The sequence below is a fragment of the Oryctolagus cuniculus genome, chromosome 5 (genome assembly GCF_964237555.1).
Source record: "Oryctolagus cuniculus chromosome 5, mOryCun1.1, whole genome shotgun sequence".
Taxonomy (NCBI): Eukaryota; Metazoa; Chordata; class Mammalia; order Lagomorpha; family Leporidae; genus Oryctolagus; species Oryctolagus cuniculus.
The window spans coordinates 49399106-49417725 of NC_091436.1; the positions used below are offsets into that span (position 1 = coordinate 49399106).

Here is an 18620-nt window from a genome sequence, read left to right on the forward strand (position 1 = left end):
GGGTGAACCAACGGAAAAGGAAGACCTTTCTCTCTGTCTCTCTCTCTCTCACTGTCCACTAAGCCTGTCAATAAATAAATAAATAAATAAACAACCCAAGCTTTTCTTATGGTAATATTGAGACCCTTTTCCCTTGCCTGAGATAAGGAAAAGCAATTTCAGCTTCCATTTGTCATGTGGGACTTAACATGAACCTCATCATCTTAACTCAAACCTTTAGACCGCTAATATGATAAGGGAAAATGCAAGAATATCATTTGGAATGTTCTTTGCAAGTCTCAGATCAGCAGCTTGCTCTGGCTGTGGGAGGGTCACCTTTTGTTCCCTTGGGAGTCTTGAATGGACCAGAGACTGAAGCCAAAGTCTAAACTGATTCAAGTGTATTTATTTGAGTTCTTTGACATTCTTAGAATTGGTAGATAAAAGTTGTGGTCAAGTTAAATTTATTAACAATTCCAATATCTTTGAGCACAAATTATCAACTGAGACAATGTCCTTGGGTACAAGACAGATTGCTATTCACTGATTCAAGATTTAGTGAAATACAGTGTAGGTACATGTCCTCACTCATTTTTGAATGAGTGGCTTTTGTAAAAATAATGATGAAAAGATATTTTACAGATTACTGTTTACAATAAACAGAAAATTTTCTTAAAACAGATACTTACATGGGGTCATAATGTGTAGGACAAGGACAAGCCTTGATTCATTTGCCCTTTGTTCTAGGAAAGGGAAAAAAAAACAGTAAAAAAAATATCAAATAATACAATTGGCATTCATGGCAGGATGCTGGCATTAACAAAATTTACAATGTTTTTGAAGAGAGGTAATGAGAACTTCTCTGCAGCTTCAGTAGCAATGTATAGCACAGCACAATGAAAAATGATATTTTAATTTTTATGTATGACCTCCACCAGAGGTGTTAATCCTCTGCTAGGCCCTATAATTCTCCAAGTCTTTGAGATGAAAGAAAATGATATTCCATGTCTTTCATCTATATCTATATATCTATATCTATATCTACATATATATATCCTAGGAATCTAGAGGCTGGGAGAATCTATTCATGTATTAAAGAGCAGAGGCCATGCGGTATAATACAGCTATTCTGCAATTGAATGGGGCACTAAAGTGCAAAACTCTTAAGATTTGATTATAGTATTTACCCTAGACACTGTTGCAATATTTAAATAGAAGGATACTTAAAATAGTCAAATTTTGGCAAGATCTTTTTTTCTACAATAGTTTACTGTAACTGGTAAATAAAAGTTTTTGAATAGATAGGAAATTCAGATTTACAGAAAAGAGATGTTAATCCTGAGAGATCTAGAAAGCTTGGAAGCTGTGTGTTTCATTATGCTGAGGACAACAAAAGGTCACTTCACAGATTAGGGTAGGAAATCAAATAGAGCACAGGATTACTTAGGATTGGCCATCACATCCAGGAATAGAATGGGGTGTAGAGGTCATGAGGAGTTTGCAGAGCGAATTGCAGGTGGACAGGATGACCTGAGAAATGGGGGGAAAATGGGAAAGATCTTGGAATTATTGTGCAGAAATGACAATGGACAAAATGTCAGATGTGAAAGTACATACGTATCAATGCTGACTTCTTAGTTTTTTCTTTCAGACCAGGAGTGGGGAAAGCTGCTTTGTTTGGAGATGTGGTGGATCTATCAATCAAAAATTTTTCTAGAAGATTGTTTCTTCATTTTCTGAAATGCAAAGGCATCTAAATCAGTGGGTTTCCACACCAGGTGCATATTCCATCAAACTGAGGCTTTTTAAAGACTCTCGCTGTTTAGACTCTACTGCAAATATTTAGGCTTAATTAATTTGTTAATGGACTCCAGAATCGGTACTTTTAATAAACCTCTCTGAGTGACCTTAATGTAGATTTAAGGTTTAGAAACAATGTTCTAAGTGAAAATAAAAGTGGAGAGAATGAGTAAACTGATAACATATGTCTATGGGATGGGAAAATACCTTTTCCTGGGTGGACTTCTACAAGTATACATAACTCAAATTACAGACTGCCAAGTATCTGATATACCTAAGTGGTATCTTCTTTCCTCAGATTTAGCACTGATATCATGTCCATGAGGGGAATGAATAAGAGTAATTCACAAGCTCACCCCAAACTTTCTTACCTTCATGATGTTCATACAAGAATGCCAGATGAAGATCAGAAACTCAAACACCTACGGAAGCCATTTGGGAAAATCAGTAAGCAAGCAGCCCATGAGTAAACAGACAGGCAATTAGCCTGAGTCGCAGTTCCTGTAGAGGAGCTTTGGGAGCTGGAGCATGCTGGAAATGACAAAAAGGGGCACTAACCACTCAGCATTCACTGACCCTCACTATGTGGGCTGACAGCTTAGCATCGCCAGATATTTTAGTTTTCCAAGATATGTCAGGAACTCAGATTTTTATGGGAAGATTTTCAGTTGTTGAAACATTATTTATAAGTACAGTGGGTTTTGAACTCTAATGGCTAAACACAACACATCAGTGGGCTCAGTAGAGCATGACATTTGAAAACCAACATTGATCTTCCCTGACCCATGTGTCTCAGTATGGTCTTTGGCTCACGTGCCTCAAAATCATCCACGCTCTTGAGTTTCCTGGCATGTGCTTGGCCTGTTCCCATGAGCCCGTTTTTTGTTCTTTATTGACACAAATCTTCTTGTTTAATTATAAAGCAACTTTTTGAAAGGTTTGCCACTCAATTATAAATTTTTTTCAAGGGAGAAAATATATCTTAATTTATATTTCTCATTTCAAAGTGATTATAAATAATAAGAAGATAATCATATAATTACCAATCTATATGTGATTATTGGTACAACCACCACACAATAACATTTAATTATATTTAATTGCTTACAGGCTTGATTAAGTTAGTTAGTTGGTATTATCAGTGTTCAGAGTATATAGTGTGAAGCCCAATTGATCTTTGCTTGGAACATAAACAATAAAACTATATTTTTAGGAAAGGGATTTGAGTTGGCAGTCTCTCCTTATATTGTAGGCATAAGTCAAACACTATGCTTTCTGGGTAAAACAATAAACTTTTCAAAAAAATTTTCTGTGTATGGTCTATCATTTTTTATGCAAATATAAATTTTAACCACCCCCTCCATGAGATGGAGCTGAATTCAATTCCTCATAAGCACAAGCTGCACTTAGTAACTAACTTAAAACAAATCAAATGTGATAAAAAAAAAAAAAACTTCAGCAGAAATCACCTGAATCAATGACCACAGATCATATTACCAGTATAAGTAATGTTGACTATTATTTACTTTTCTATAATATATGAGGAGGGCACCTCATCTCTACCTCATGTCATCATAAGAAATATCACACAAATTGAAACTGATGAGCACATTATGATATAAGTTGAACAAAAGTGTAACAAGGGCCTGAAAATCTGGAGTGTTGGGTAACTGTTGCAGACCAGACATAATGACTAAATGCCAACGCAGTACTCTGGATTAAATCCTGGAGCAGAAAAAGAAGAAAACTGATGAATTTTATGATTTAGTTAGATATTCTGCTAATACTAATTTCTTAGTTTTGACAAATGAATTATTTTTGGTGATGTAATAGATTAACGTTAAGGGAAGCTGGCTGAAGGGGACATGGGAACTTTGCACTATTTTTGAAACTTCTCTATAATTAAAAATAATTTTAAGATTAAATTTTATTATTAAAAGATAATATTATCACTATTAAATATATAAGCTTGCCTAAAATTTTAGGCTTCAGATACTTACCAGTAACTTCACCTTCAGAATAGACAGTATTGACATTCAAAGAAGGAGACAATGTTTTGAATTGCTAATGTTGCAACATAAATAATTGTTCTTTGAATAAATGAGTCATGTTTGGTTTCTGATCAAATTGCAGATTTAGCACAGAGTCTGTTTACCTGTCAATGCTCACATAATCTGGATCACTGGACTTCATTTGCATAGTTCACTATAGGGCACAAATTGCACTCTTTCACTTGATTTACTGTTTCAAATACACACAGAAGTCTTTAGGATAGTGAGCTTAGCAAAATAGTATTGAATAGTTTAGAAGTCAACATAAAATCTCAGAGCAAGATTTAAAGACATGCAGTAAAGATATGCACAATTTCCTCTATAGTCTATAGTAATCACAGATTTACTTCTAGGCATGGAGGAAGTGATTATTTCTAATTGTCCATGATTCTTTTCTTGGAGTGAATCCCATTGAAGGATGCCTTTGCCTCAGGGCAACTTGATATTAAAATCCTTCCCTGTGAATTGGCTTTATAAACCAACAGATTTCTTTGATTCAGCTGTCATGGATTTGCAATAAAAGTAAAGTTTTGAATTTTAATTTTCATCTGGACTTGTTTTCTTTATGAATAGAAGAAAAAGAAAAGAAACAAACATGAAATGCCTCCACAGCTAGATACTACCCTTCATCACTGATATTTTTGTTGTTCAAACAAACATGAACTGAACTTTGGGGGAAGGTGATTGATAGGATCTCTGTCAAACCTTTCTTATTTTTTAATCTCATATTTATTTCTTTGCTCATTCTTTGTGAAATGAAAGTAGCATTAAAATATTCAATCCTCTCTGAAAACTATTTGCAATTCAACTCTTAGACAATTTGAAATGTAAAAACTCAGAAATAATTTGTATTTTCACAAAAATATTTAAAAGTAGTTATGATGAAATTGGAGTGGCAAGGTGGTGGAATAGGAAGGGAGCACACTGATAGTCCGGGGAGAGACAGTTTAATAAAAGTGGAGATACTGCAGGTTCAAGGAAGAGTAGGGGAAGAAACAGCAGAGAAAACTCTTCCGGAACGCGGGATTCACAGTGGACCTGCGTGGAGAGCATGGGAGCCCATAGTTCGGGACACCAGCGGCAGACTCAACACACCAGCACTGGAACACGAGGTGAGCCGAACCTTAATAGCCCGAGACACCGGCAGGCAAGCGGAAAGAGGAGACTAGAGGGAACGACCCTGGGGGGAAAAGTTCACCAGGCTAACTAGAAGAGAGAGAGAGAGAAAAAAAAAAGTGACTGATATGGACACGGGTTTCTCTCTCTCCGCTCACCTCTCAAAGGTGAGCAAGACAAAGAGCAGGCGCCATCTTGGACATATGTCAGAAGCAGAGCGACCTCAGGTCTGCACTGGCCCTGAGCCCAGCAGAAAAACCTGACTCTGGGCAGGGCGAATTAACAGGAGATTAGGACCTAGTGAATTTGTGGTGCTACTGAACTGAGACTGTGAAAAAAGAGATGGTGGGGGAGAGAACTCACAGAATTCACGTGAGTACTCTCCAGAGACACTACAATTCCGTAACTTTGGCAACCCAGTGGGAGACTGAAGGAGAATTTGAGCCCACTCTGAGGGCAGAACAGATTCCCTGTGTGGTCCTTGGGAAAGAGCTTCCAATCTCTGGCTCCTGTGGGTATATCATTTGCCTGCTAACTACCTCCAACTTCGTTCAGCTGTGCGGAATTCCTTCCCTTTTGAATCAAAAAAAGAAAGAGAGAGATCTACCACGCCTAACCTGGGAGTGTCACCTTTGGCACACCAAACAGAGCTCTCAGGCCACACCCATCTCAAGCCTCGAAGGCTCCATCAAAAACAGACAGTCCACTTAATCTAGAGTCATAGTATAACAAGAAAAAGAACCACAGTGAAGAAACCAAATATCTCCAATATGCCAAATAACAAACACAAAAACCGAGGAAATAAAAACAAGGAAGTCACTATGATGCCCCCAAATGAAAAAGACACCCCAATTCAAGATTATGAAGATGATGAGATAGAAGAAATGCAAGAAGCAGATCTCAAAAAATTGATAAGAACATTAAGAAGTTCTCAAAAACAAATTCTTGAACTACAGAAATCCTTAATGGACAAGATAGAAAATCTCTCTCGTGAAAATGAAATATTAAGGAGGAATCAAAATGAAATGAAACAACCAGTAGAACAGGAAACTGTGATAGTGACGAGAAATCATAATGAAGAGAATTCAATAGATCAAATGAAGAACACATTAGAGAGCCTTACAAACAGAATGGGTGAAGCAGAAGAGAGAATATCAGACTTAGAAGACAGAGAACAGGAAAGGATACAGTCAGACCAAAGAAAAGAAGAGGAAATTAGAAATCTAAAACATATTGTTGGGAATCTTCAGGATACTATTAAAAAAACCAACATTCGGGTTCTAGGAGTTCCTGAAGGCATGGAGAGGGAGAAAGGATTAGAAGGCCTTTTTAGTGAGATATTAGCAGAAAATGTCCCAGGTTTGGAGAAGGACAGAGAAATCCTAGTACAGGAAGCTCACAGAACCCCTAATAAACACGACCAAAAGAGATCCTCACCACGACACGTTGTAATTAAACTCTCCACAGTGAAACATAAAGAAAAGATCCTAAAATGTGCAAGAGAGAAACGTCAGATTACTCTCAGAGGATCTCCAATCAGACTCACAGCTGACTTCTCATCAGAAACCCTACAAGCTAGGAGGGAATGGTGAGACATAGCCCAGGTACTAAGAGAGAAAAACTGCCAGCCCAGAATATTATATCCTGCAAAGCTATCATTTGTGAATGAAGGTGAAAAAAACACCTTTCATAGCAAACTGAAATTGAAAGAATTTGTGGCCACTCGTCCAGCCCTGCAAAAGATTCTTAAAGATGAGTTGCACACAGAAACACAGAAACATGGTCATCAATATGAAAGAAGGTAAACGAAGGAAACCTCACAGCAAAAGATCACAGGGAATTCAAGCATATATTAGAAAATATCTTTGGCAAATGGCAGGGCAAAGTTACCACTTATCAATAGTCACATTGAATGATAATGGCCTGAACTGTCCAGTTAAAAGACACAGATTGGCTGATTGGGTTAAGGAAGAAAACCCATCTATTTGCTGCTTACAAGAAGCACATCTTTCCAACAAAGGTGCATGCAGACTGAAACTGAAAGACTGGAAAAAGATATACCATGCCAACAGAAATGAAAAAAGAGCAGGCGTAGTCATCTTAATATCAGACAACATAAACATTACCACAAAAACTGTTAAGAGAGACAAAGAGGGGCACTATATAATGATTGAGGGATCAATTCAACAGGAAGATATGATGATTATCAATGTATATGCACCTAATTACAGGGCACTGCCTTATTAAAAGATTTGTTAAGGGACTTAAAGGGAGACTTAGACCCCAATACAATAGTACTGGGGGACTTCAATGATCCACTCTCAGAAATAGACAGATCAACAGAACTGAAGATCAACAAGGAGACAGTAGATTTAAACGACACTGTAGCCCAAATGGATCTAACAGACATCTACAGAACTTTACCTCCTACACAGAAAGCATTTACATTCTTCTCAGCAGTACATGGAACCTTCTCTAGGACTGACCGCATACTAGGCCAAAAAGCAAGTCTCAGCAAATTCAAAAGAGTTAGAATCATGTAACTTCTCAGACCATAAAGGAATGAAGTTGGAAATTAGCAACTCAGGAATCCCTAGAGCATACGCAAACACATGGAGATTGAACAACATGCTCCTGAATGAACAATGGGTCATAGAAGAAATTAAAAGAGAAATCAAAAATTTTCTGGAAGTAAATGAGGATAACAGTACAACATACCAAAACTTATGGGACGCAGCAAAAGTAGTGTTAAGAGGAAAGTTTATATCAATAGGTGCCTACATTAAGAAATTGGAAAGGCACCAAATAGATTAGCTTTCAGTTCATCTCAAGGATCTAGAAAATCTGCAGCAAACCAGACCCAAATCTAGTAGGAGAAAAGAAATAATTAAAATCAGAGAAGAAATCAACAGGATTGAATCCAAAAAAAATTACAAAAAATCAGCCAAACGAGGAGCTGGTTTTTTGAAAAAATAAACAAAATGGACACCCCATTGGCCCAACTAACTAAAAAAAGAAGAGAAAAGACCCAAATCAATAAAAGCACAGATGAAAAAGGAAACGTAATAACAGACACCACAGAAATAAAAAGAATCATCAGAAATTACTACAAGGACTTGTATGCCAGCAAACAGGGAAATCTATTAGAAAGGATAGATTCCTGGACACATGCAACCTACCTAAATTGAACCAGGAAGACATCAAAAACCTAAACAGACCCATAACTGAGACAAAAATTGAAACAGTAATAAAGGCCCTCCCAACAAAGAAAAGCCCAGGACCAGATGGATTCACTGCTGAATTCTACCAGACATTTAAAGAAGAACTGAATCCAATTCTTCTCAAACTATTCAAAACAATCGAAAAAGAGAGAATCCTCACAAATTCTTTGTATGAAGCCAGCATCACCTTAATTCCTAAGCCAGAAAAAGATGCAGCATTGAAAGAGAATTACAGACCAATATCCCTGATAAACATAGATGCAAAAATCCTTAATAAAATTCTCGCCAATAGAATGCAACAACACATCAGAAAGATCATCCACCCAGACCAAGTGGGATTTATTCCTGGCATGCAGGGATGGTTCAATGTGTACAAAACAATCACCGTGATACACCACATTAACAGACTGCAGAAGAAAAACCATATGATTATCTCAGTAGATGCAGAGAAAGTATTTAATAAAATACATCAACCATTCATGATGAAAACTCTAAGCAAACTGGGTATGGAAGGACATTCCTCAATATAATCAAAGCAATTTATGAAAAACCCACAGCCAACATCCTATTGAATGGGGAAAAGTTGGAAGCATTTCCACGGAGATCTGGTACCAGACAGGGATGTCCACTCTCACCACTGCTATTCAATATAGTTCTGGAAGTTCTAGCCAGATCTATTAGGCAAGAAAAAAAAATTTAAGGGGTACGAATTGGGAAGGAAGAACTGAAACTATCCCTGTTTGTAGATGATATGATTCTTTATTTAGGGGACCCAAAGAACTCTACTAAAGGACTACTGGAACTCATAGAAGAGTTCGGCAAAGTAGCAGGATATAAAATCAATGCAAAAAAATCAACAGCCTTTGTATACACAGGCAATGCCATGGCTGACGAAGAACTTCTAAGATCAATCCCATTTAAATAGCTACAAAAACAATCAAATACCTTGGAATAAACTAAACCAAGGACATTAAGGATCTGCGATGAAAATTACAAAACCTTAAAGAAAGAAATAGAAGAGGATACCAAGAAATGGAAAAATCTTCCATGCTCATGGATTGGAAGAATCAATATCATCAAAATGTCCATTCTCCCAAAAGCAATTTATAGATTCAATGCAATACCAATCAAAATACCAAAGACCTTCTTCTCAGATCTGGAAAAATGATGCTGAAATTCATATGGAGGCACAAGAGACCTCGAATAGCTAAAGCCATCTTGTACAACAAAAACAAAGCCGGAGGCATCACAATACCGGTTTTTGGGCATGCTATAGGGCAGTTCTTATCAAAACAGCATGATACTGGTACAGAAACAGATGGATAGACCAATGGAACAGAATTGAAACACCAGAAATCAACCCAAACATCTACAGCCAACTTATATTTGATCAAGGATCTAAAACCAATTCCTGGAGCAAGGACAGTCTATTCAATTAATGGTGCTGGGAAAACTGGATTTCCACGTGCAGAATCATGAAGCAAGACCCCTACCTTTCACCTTACACAAAAATCCACTCAACATGGATTAAAGACTTACATCTACGACCTGACACCATCAAATTATTAGAGAGCATTGGAAAAACCCTGCAAGATATAGGTACTGGCAAAGACTTCCTAGAAAAGACCCTGGAGCCACAGGCATTCCAAGCCAAAATTAACTATTGGGATTGTATTAAATTGAGAAGTTTCTGTACTGCAAAAGAAACAATCAGGAGAGCAAAGAGACAACTGACAGAACGGGAAAAAACACTTGCAAACTATGCAACTGATAAAGGGTTGATAACCAGAATCTAAAAAGAAATCAAGAAACTCCACAACATCAAAGCAAACAACCCACTTAAGAGATGGGCTAAGGACCTCAATAGACATTTTTCCAAACAGGAAATCCAAATGGCCAACAGACACATGAAAAAATGTTCAAGATCACTAGCAATCAGGGAAATGCAAATCAAAACCACAATGAGGTTTCACCTCACCCCAGTTAGAATGGCTCACATTCAGAAATCTACAAACAATAGATGCTGGAGAGGATGTGGGGAAAAAGGGACACTAGCCCACTCACTGTTGGTGGGAATGCAAACTGGTTAAGCCTCTATGGAAGTCAGTCTGGAGATTCCTCAGAAACCTGAATACTACCCTACCATTCAACCCAGCCATCCCACTACTTGGAATTTACCCAAAGGAAATGAAATTGGCAAAGAAACAAGCCTTCTGCACATTAATGTTTATTGCAGCTCAATTCACAATAGCTAACCTGGAACCGACCCAAATGCCCGTCAACAGTAGACTGGATAAAGAAATTATGGGACATGTACTCTATAGAATACTATACAGTATTCAAAACAATGAAATCCAGTCATTTGCAACAAGATGGAGGAATCTGGAAAACATTATGCTGAGTGAAATAAGCCAGTCCCAAAGGGACAAATATGATATGTTCTCCCTTTTCAGCGACAACTAACTGAGCACCAAAGGAGAAACGTGTTGAAGTGAAATGGACACTATGAGAAACAGTGACTTGATCAGCTCTTGTCCTGACTGTTGATGTACAATGTAATACTTGATCCATTTTAGTATTTTCTCTTTGTTTTGTTCTAGTACCATTGGTTGAACTCTGTAATTAACACACAATTATTCTTAGGTGTTTAAATTTAACTGAAAAGTGATCCCTGTTAAATATAAGAGTGGGAATAAGAGAGGGAGGAGATGTACAATCTGGGACATGCTCAATCGGACTTGCCCCAAATAGTGGAGTTAGAATTGTGCCAGTGGATCCCAATACAATCCCATCAAGGTGGCATGTACCAATGCCATCTCACTAGTCCAAGTGATCAATTTCAGTTCACAATTGATCACACTGATAGGTCTAAGAGTCAAAGGGATCACACAAACAAGACTAGTGTCTGCCAATACTAACTGATAGAATAAAAAAGGGAGAGAACGATCCATCATGGGAAGTGGGATACACAGCAGACTCATAGAATGACAGGTGCTTTAAACAGCACTCTGGCCTCAGAATCAGCCCTTAAGGCTTTTGGATATGGTTGAAGAGCCCATGGGAGTATTTTAGGCATGGAAAGCCAAGACACTCTGGAAAAAAAAAAAGAAGACCTAAATGAAAGATCTCCGTGAGTGAGATCCCAGTGGAAAGAACGGGTCATCAAAGAAGGAGGTACCTTTCTCTGAAGGGAGGAGAGAACTTTCACTTTGACTATGACCCTGTCAGAATAAGATCGAAGTCGGTGAACTCAAAAGGCTTCCATAGCCTTGGCAACTCATGACTAGAGCCTACAGAGATTACTGACGCCATAAACAAGAGTGTCAAATTGTTAAGTCAACAACAGGAGTCACTGTGTACTTACTTCTCATGTGGGATCTGTCCTTAGTGTGTTGTCCAATGTGAAGTAATGCTATAACTAGTACTGGAACAGTCTTTTACACTTTGTGTTTCTGTGTGGGTGTAAACTGATGAAATCTTTACTTAATATATACTGAATTGATCTTCTGTATATAAAGAGAATTGAAAATGAATCTTGATGTGAATGGAATGGGAGAGGGAGTTGGAGATGGGAGTGGTGTGACTGGGAGGGAAATTATGGTGGTGGGAAGCCATTGTAATCCATTAACTGTACTTTGGAAATTTATATTTACTAAATAAAAAATAAATTAAAAAAAACAAGGAAACAAAAAAAAGTAGTGATGAAATTACTGTTTTTTAAAAATATGCTGTATACAAGTGATTTTAAATCATCAAAAGAAAAGCTTTGGTTTTATGAAACCCAGTGTACCAGTGAAAAAAACCCAGTTGAAAAAAGGGCAAAGTTTCTAGGCTGGCAATTACTTAAAACTAACAAACATAATGATTAGAAAGTTGGTTGAATTAGGAATGTGGACAGTTGAAAGGAATTGACCAGTCACAAATATGTGACTTTATTATAGGTGGCAACTAGAACTCCAAGGTAGCTTGTTCATAGATGGAAGTTAAGTTTTCTGGCATTATGATTAGAAAAGAAGTTAAGCAGTTTGAGGAATGTTTTCTTATGAATATGAATATAAAAAAAGTTTATATCTGGGGACAACATTGTGGTATAATGGGTTGAGCAACTGCCTGCAATGTTGATATCTATTTTGGCTGTTCTACCTCTGATCCAGCTCATTGCTAATGCACCTGGGAAAGCAACGGAAGATTTTACAAGTCCTTGGGTCCCTGCACCCACATGGGAGCACTGGATGAAACTTCTAGCTCCTGGCTTTGGCCTGGCCCAATCCTGGATGTTGCAGCCATCTGGGTAGTGAATCAGTGATGGAAAACTTCTGTCTCCCCACCCCCCATAAATCTGTGTTTCATATAAATAAAATAAATCTTTAAAAAAAGTTTAGGTCAATGGCAGATGTCCTAAACAGCACTCTGGCCTCAGAATCATCCCTTAAGGCATGCGGATCTGGCTGAAGAGCCCATGAGAGTATTTTAGGCATGGAAAGCCAAGACACTCTGGCAAAATGAAAAAATGGAAAAAAAAAAAAAAAAAAAACTAAATGAAAGATCTCTGCGAGTGAGATCCCAGTGGAAAGAATGGGTCATCAAAGAAGGAGGTACCTTTCTCTGAAGGGAGGAGAGAACTTCCACTTTGACCATGGCCTTGTCTAAATATGATCAGAGTCGGTGAACTCAGGGGGCTTCCATAGCCTTGGCAGCTCATGACAAGAGCCTAGGGTGATTACTGAGGCCATAAACAAGAGTGTCAATTTGTTAAGTCAACAACAGGAGTCACTGTGCACCTACTCCTCATGTAGGCTCTCTGTCCTTAGTGTGCTGTACATTGAGATTTAATGCTATAACCAGTACTCAAACAGTATTTTTCACTTTATGTTTCTGTGTGGGAGCAAACTGTTGAAATCTTTACTTAATGTATGCTAAACTGATGTTCTGTATATAAAGAGAAACGAAAATGAATCTTAATGTGAATGGAAAAGGAGAGGGAGTGGGAAAGGGGAGGGTTGCGGGTGGGAGGGACATTATGGGGGGGAAGCCATTGTAATCCATAAGCTGTACTTTGGAAATTTATATTCATTAAATAAAAGTTAAAAAAAAACCTTTAGGTCCAAAGATAATACTTTTTCTTAGTCTTTTTAAATGCTAAAACCTCAAAATCAGCCAAAAAAAAAAACAAAACCAAGAAAGAAATAGAAGAAGAAAATGAGTAGTTTGAGTATAGTGTAAACACATGAAGATAAGCTTTGAGAATATTCTAGATGAGAACACAGAGAATTCAATCTCAGGAAGAGTTAGGACCCTTGATAAGGAAAATTGACATTGCTTTCTACTTTTTCATGACAAAGTGGCATATATATTTTGCTCCCAAGAGACTGAATTTCTTCTAGATGGCTGAATGTCTTCATTGTCCAAATGTGCAGGGGACAGAGAGACAAGGGTACAATATATCTGGCTGCAGATGTCTTAGCAGGAGAACAGTCTGCTACATCAACACTGTCAGTCTCCAGGTTACAGAACACCTTGCTTTTCCAAATCTGGTAGATGGCAACCAATATGTAACTAACAGATTTTTTTTATGCCTATGGAGAAGAAAGGCAATATATCAGTTCTGTCTAATAGAATGAGGAGATTTAGGTAGAATAAAATATACACATCCAGTAAAATAAAGATTTTGTGGGAAGCATGAAAATCTGAATAAAAAATGTATTACAATCATTTCAGTGATTCAATTCCAAGTGTAATATGAAAAAGACTTTCTGGAACCTAAAACATAATTCTCTGCTAAACAGTTAATTTTGAATCCCAATGAGAGGCCTAAAATGTCAAGTACAAAAATGTGCTTATCTTTAAGTACTGAACCAAAAATATAAAAAGATAAGAATCACAGTGGGAAAAAAAAGAAATCCATGTAGTGGATTGAGGAGACTAGAGTTCTTAAAAGATAGAAATAAAGGACACAGGGTAAGAGATAATAATTAAGCATATAATGAATGCAATTTTCCCTGAGACAAAGAAAGTTTAAGTCTGTAGTTTTAAAGTACCTAGGCATAGATTGTGGTATTTCTAGAATACAATCATCATCATCATTATTACCATCCTATAAGCTATGGAGGGTTCAAAAATATTTCTGTAGTTGTTTGGCATTAAAAAGTGGAAAAAAGGGATTGCTGTTTGGGGCAGTGATTAACCTATATTGAACAAACCCTGGGTTTGAGGCATGCTCTCTTCCTCTCCCAGCTTCATTCTAATATGTACCCTGAGAGGCAGCAGTTGATGCCTCAAAGTTGGGTCTTTGTGAACCATGAGGGAGGGAATTTCAGGGTTCCTGAATTTGTTCTGACCTAGCACAAGCTGTTGTTGGCATTTGGCAAGAAAATAAGCTAACAAAGAGTTCCCCCCAAACTGCCTTTCAAATAACTAACTAAATAAAATTACAAAAAATATTGGAGAATGATGCCCCCTCTTATGAATGTGGGAATGTAGGCCAATGCTAGAAACATGTTTATAACTCTTAGAATGGGTGGAAAGTGTCACTATGTGGTTTTTCAGGTTGCTTCATAAAAAGTCATGTTACTTTTTCTTGACCTCTCTTTCTGTTTTGCAATTTGTACCTATCAAAATAAAAGGTTCAACTGCTCTCAATCAGCTATGCTAGAGAGACCATGTGGAGAATTCCCATAGTGAAGAGAAAGGCACCTGAGGAGGGCTTCTTCTTTGAGTTTTCCAAATATCAACTTGAAAGCATCAATAAGTAGGTTGATAAGTAAGCTTTCAAAAGAATTCAGCTACCAGCCTTCCGGAAAGTTCAGACAATGCTAAGTGGAGCAGAGTTGAGCTATCCCTATGAAGTCTCCCTGAAACTGCAGATTCTAGAGAAGAGTAAATGTTGTTTTACTTTGGGAGAGGTTTAAATTTACTTATTTTATGTGAGAATTGGATAATGCATAGAATTTTAAAGCTCTAACAATCATACACAGTTATATGTATTATAATAGCAAGAAAGTTAATTATACAAAGCTGGATGGATATTAGAAATTCAGGAGTAAAATGCTTAAATTACAATTACAGGATAAACTTCACTAATTTCTTCCTCACTTTTTGAAAACTCAAAACATTTTTTGTGCCCCTTAGTTTCATCTTTTACCACTCAAAACATCAGCCTCCATCATAAATTCTTTCCAATAGTCCCGGGATAGGATTCTTTATCTCAGACCATCACTACCTACTATTATGTCCTCAGTCATCAATGGTGATATGAAATCAAGTTGGATCTTTAACATGTGGAAAGTTAATTATTATCTTGGGTGGAACTGCTGGGAGAGATTGCTAATATCACTTTACTTCTTTCTTGTTAACTCAACCTTGGTGGATGTGAGTGCAATCAATGAACCTAATTTGTTCAAAGGGGGTGCTCTGGGTGTCCTATGTATTTACTGGCAGCTTTTGGCATTGAGAAATTATATTTTATATTGCTTTTTAATTCTCAATAGAATGTAATACAAACTTTAATTATTAGAAATGATTGGAGTATAATGATTAACAAAATGCCACTTTGATTTTCACATTTACTGGAAATTTTTCTGGATTTTCTCTCAACCTCAATCATTATTTGAGAAGGTGAGAAGAGAGTGGAAAGGGAGAGGAATGAAAAAGAGAGGAAAATGGGAGGTCTCCCTCTCTAAATAACTACAAGCACTGGGACTAGCCTGGGCTGAGACCAGGAGCCAAGAATTCAATCCAAGTCTCCAAAGAGCATGGCAGAAGGTCAATTACTTGAGGCCTCACCACTTCTCCCAGGGCCTACATGGCTGTGTTTCAAACCTAGGTAATTGTCTTCCAAAGAGACAAACCACACTTACCAAACTGGAGCTGGTCAATTGCTTTCCCTCGTTTTAACTAAAGATTGGTGGGTTACTGTCTACTGTATGAAAGCCACTGAACCACTGTGCTCCATCCTGCTGGGATCAAGGGTAAAGGTGCTGAAATGAGATGACAGTGGTAAAAAAAAGTGCTTAGGCAGCATGGGAAAATTTATGCATTTTCTATGCTCCTGGTAAATACCATAAATGATTGCTTGGGGTTCAATAACCATTGTGATACTTGGTTTTAAAATGAAGAGAACTGTATCTTAAGAGCAGGAAAGACATTTAATAACTAAATGTGACATAAAAGTAGCTAAAATCATACTGAGCTGTCACTAAATATGCTTGCCATCTAGCAAAAAAGGGGTAGGTGTGGGTGGATAAGAGATCACAGTGGGGAGAAGTTATTAGAAACATAAAATTGCTCCATGTTTACACCCCATGAGTTAAGACTATTCAAACTGATTATACTCAGTTGCACACTGCCTTGTGTGATTTGTTTCAATGCCATAAAAATAAGTGCCAAAACAATGTAGATTAATGGCAATCCGGTGAATCATTTCCACTTCTTGGAGGTTTTACTGGTCGTTGATATGGGAGATGGCCTCTTCACTACATGGACTAACTGACTCCATCTCTCATAGGATAAACTAAGACCTCAGAAAGGAAAATATGTAGCTCTTTGGATTATGGTGATAACAATGATAAGCAAACCATATATGTCACTATTTTCAGAGCATATATCAGCCTAATGATATATGAGAGCACTTCAAAATGTTTGTGGAAAAATAGAATAAAAATATGTGCAAATTTTTTTTAAATCCATGCCATGCATTTTTCAAAAAGTTCATAGAAAGGCTAGCCTTATGATACAGCAGCTTAAGCCACTGCTTACAATGCCATCATACCATATCAGAGTACCAGTTTAAGTCTTAGTTGCACTGCTTCTGATACAGCTTTCTGCTAATGGACTTTGAAAAGCAGTGGGTTATGCCCCTAGCACATGTGTCCTTGACACCCATGTCAGAGACTCAGCTGGCTTCAGACTGGCCCAGTCTTGGCCATTCCTGCAATTTGGGGAATGAACTAGCAGATTGAAACTGTTTCTCCCTCTCTTTCTCTCTTTCACTTTCTCTCTTTCTCTCTCCCTCTCCCTCTCCCTCCCTCTCTCCCTCCCACCTTCCCTCTGTTTGTATCTCTGCCTTTCAAATAAATAAGGAAAGAAATAGTCTTCTGCTAAAAGTTTTAGAAAAATGCACATTATTTTTTGTACCCAAACTTCTCTATAAATCCCACCTTTCCATGAACTTTTAGAAGCAGTCTAATTTTTTTATTTTTTTTTTATTTGACAGATAGAGTTAGACAGTGAGAGAGAGAGAGAGAGACAGAGATAAAGGTCTTCCTTCCATTGGTTCACTCCCCAAATGGCTGCTACGGCCGGAGCTGTGCCGATCCGAAGCCAGGAGCCAGGTGCCTCCTCCCGGTCTTCCATGCAGGTGTAGGAGCCCAAGCACTTGGGCCATCCTCCACTGCCCTCCCTGGCCACAGCAGAGAGCTGGATTGGAAAAGGAGCAACAGGAACTAGAACCCAATGGCCACATGGGATGCAGGCACCGCAGGCGGAGGTTAACCAAGTGAGCCATGGCACCAGCCTCAGAAGCAGTCTCATATTTAAGCTAACTAATCTTTAAGCAAAATAAGCTAGTATTAAAAAGCAATTTTTAAGGTCTGTTTAGCACTTAATTTGATAACAAATGATTTAATTTAAAATCTAAGGTGAAATATACAGTGTCGGATGTGGTAATTCCATATATCTACAGTTTGGATAAATTCCTTAGGATTTCTCTGTTTTGAATCTGAATTCAATAAATACATGTGAACCCCTTGAAAAACTGGTCATACTATCAAAGCTTCTGATTCCAGGCATTTCATTGTGGCATTTCCATGAATTTACTCATCTCTGCTTGTCCACATATCCTAGCTTGGAGGTAAAACTGAATTCTAGAAGGATCTTTTATTCATTAATTAATTATGCTATTTGAAAATGGGGTGGGGGAGAGAGAGAGAGAGAAAGAGAGAGAGAGAGAGAGAGAGAGAGAGAGAGAGAGAGAGAGAATGATATCTTCTATCTTCTGATTTACTCTCCAAATGTCCTGAGAGTAACTAGGGCTGGATGAGTCCAAAACTAGACACTGGAAACTCAATCCAGATAACTCGTAACGGAGCTGGGGATCCAACTATTTGAGAACTCACCTGCTTTTCCCAGTATATGCATTAGCAAGAGGCTGAAATGAAGATTGGAACTGAGATTCAAATTGATTCAGTCTTATATGGTATTTCAAATTGTTATTAACCATTGTGCCAAATGTCTACTCCTTAGATATCATATTATTTTTACACAAGATATTCTTCGCAAAAATTACACCATATGGAAAATTTTGCAAATCCTACTATAGAAGATTATGGATATAAGGCAATAATAACTGAAACAAAATAATTTTCATTCCCTTTCTGAATTTCATTATAGTTGTTGATATGTGCACTAATTTCTAAAGTATGAATTTCACAGTCATAACAATTTTATATAAATGATT

General features: G+C 37.5%; 1 long non-coding RNA gene across 1 annotated transcript; it reads right to left on the bottom strand.

The window, feature by feature from the left end:
• Nucleotides 1-664: 664 nt before the first annotated feature.
• Nucleotides 665-7765, bottom strand: LOC127492978 (uncharacterized). The gene is made up of 4 exons (XR_007922849.2): nt 2151-7765; nt 1597-1715; nt 1423-1509; nt 665-722 (listed from the first exon to the last, which is right to left on the bottom strand). It is a non-coding gene; the product is annotated as an uncharacterized lncRNA (long non-coding RNA).
• Nucleotides 7766-18620: the final 10855 nt, after the last annotated feature.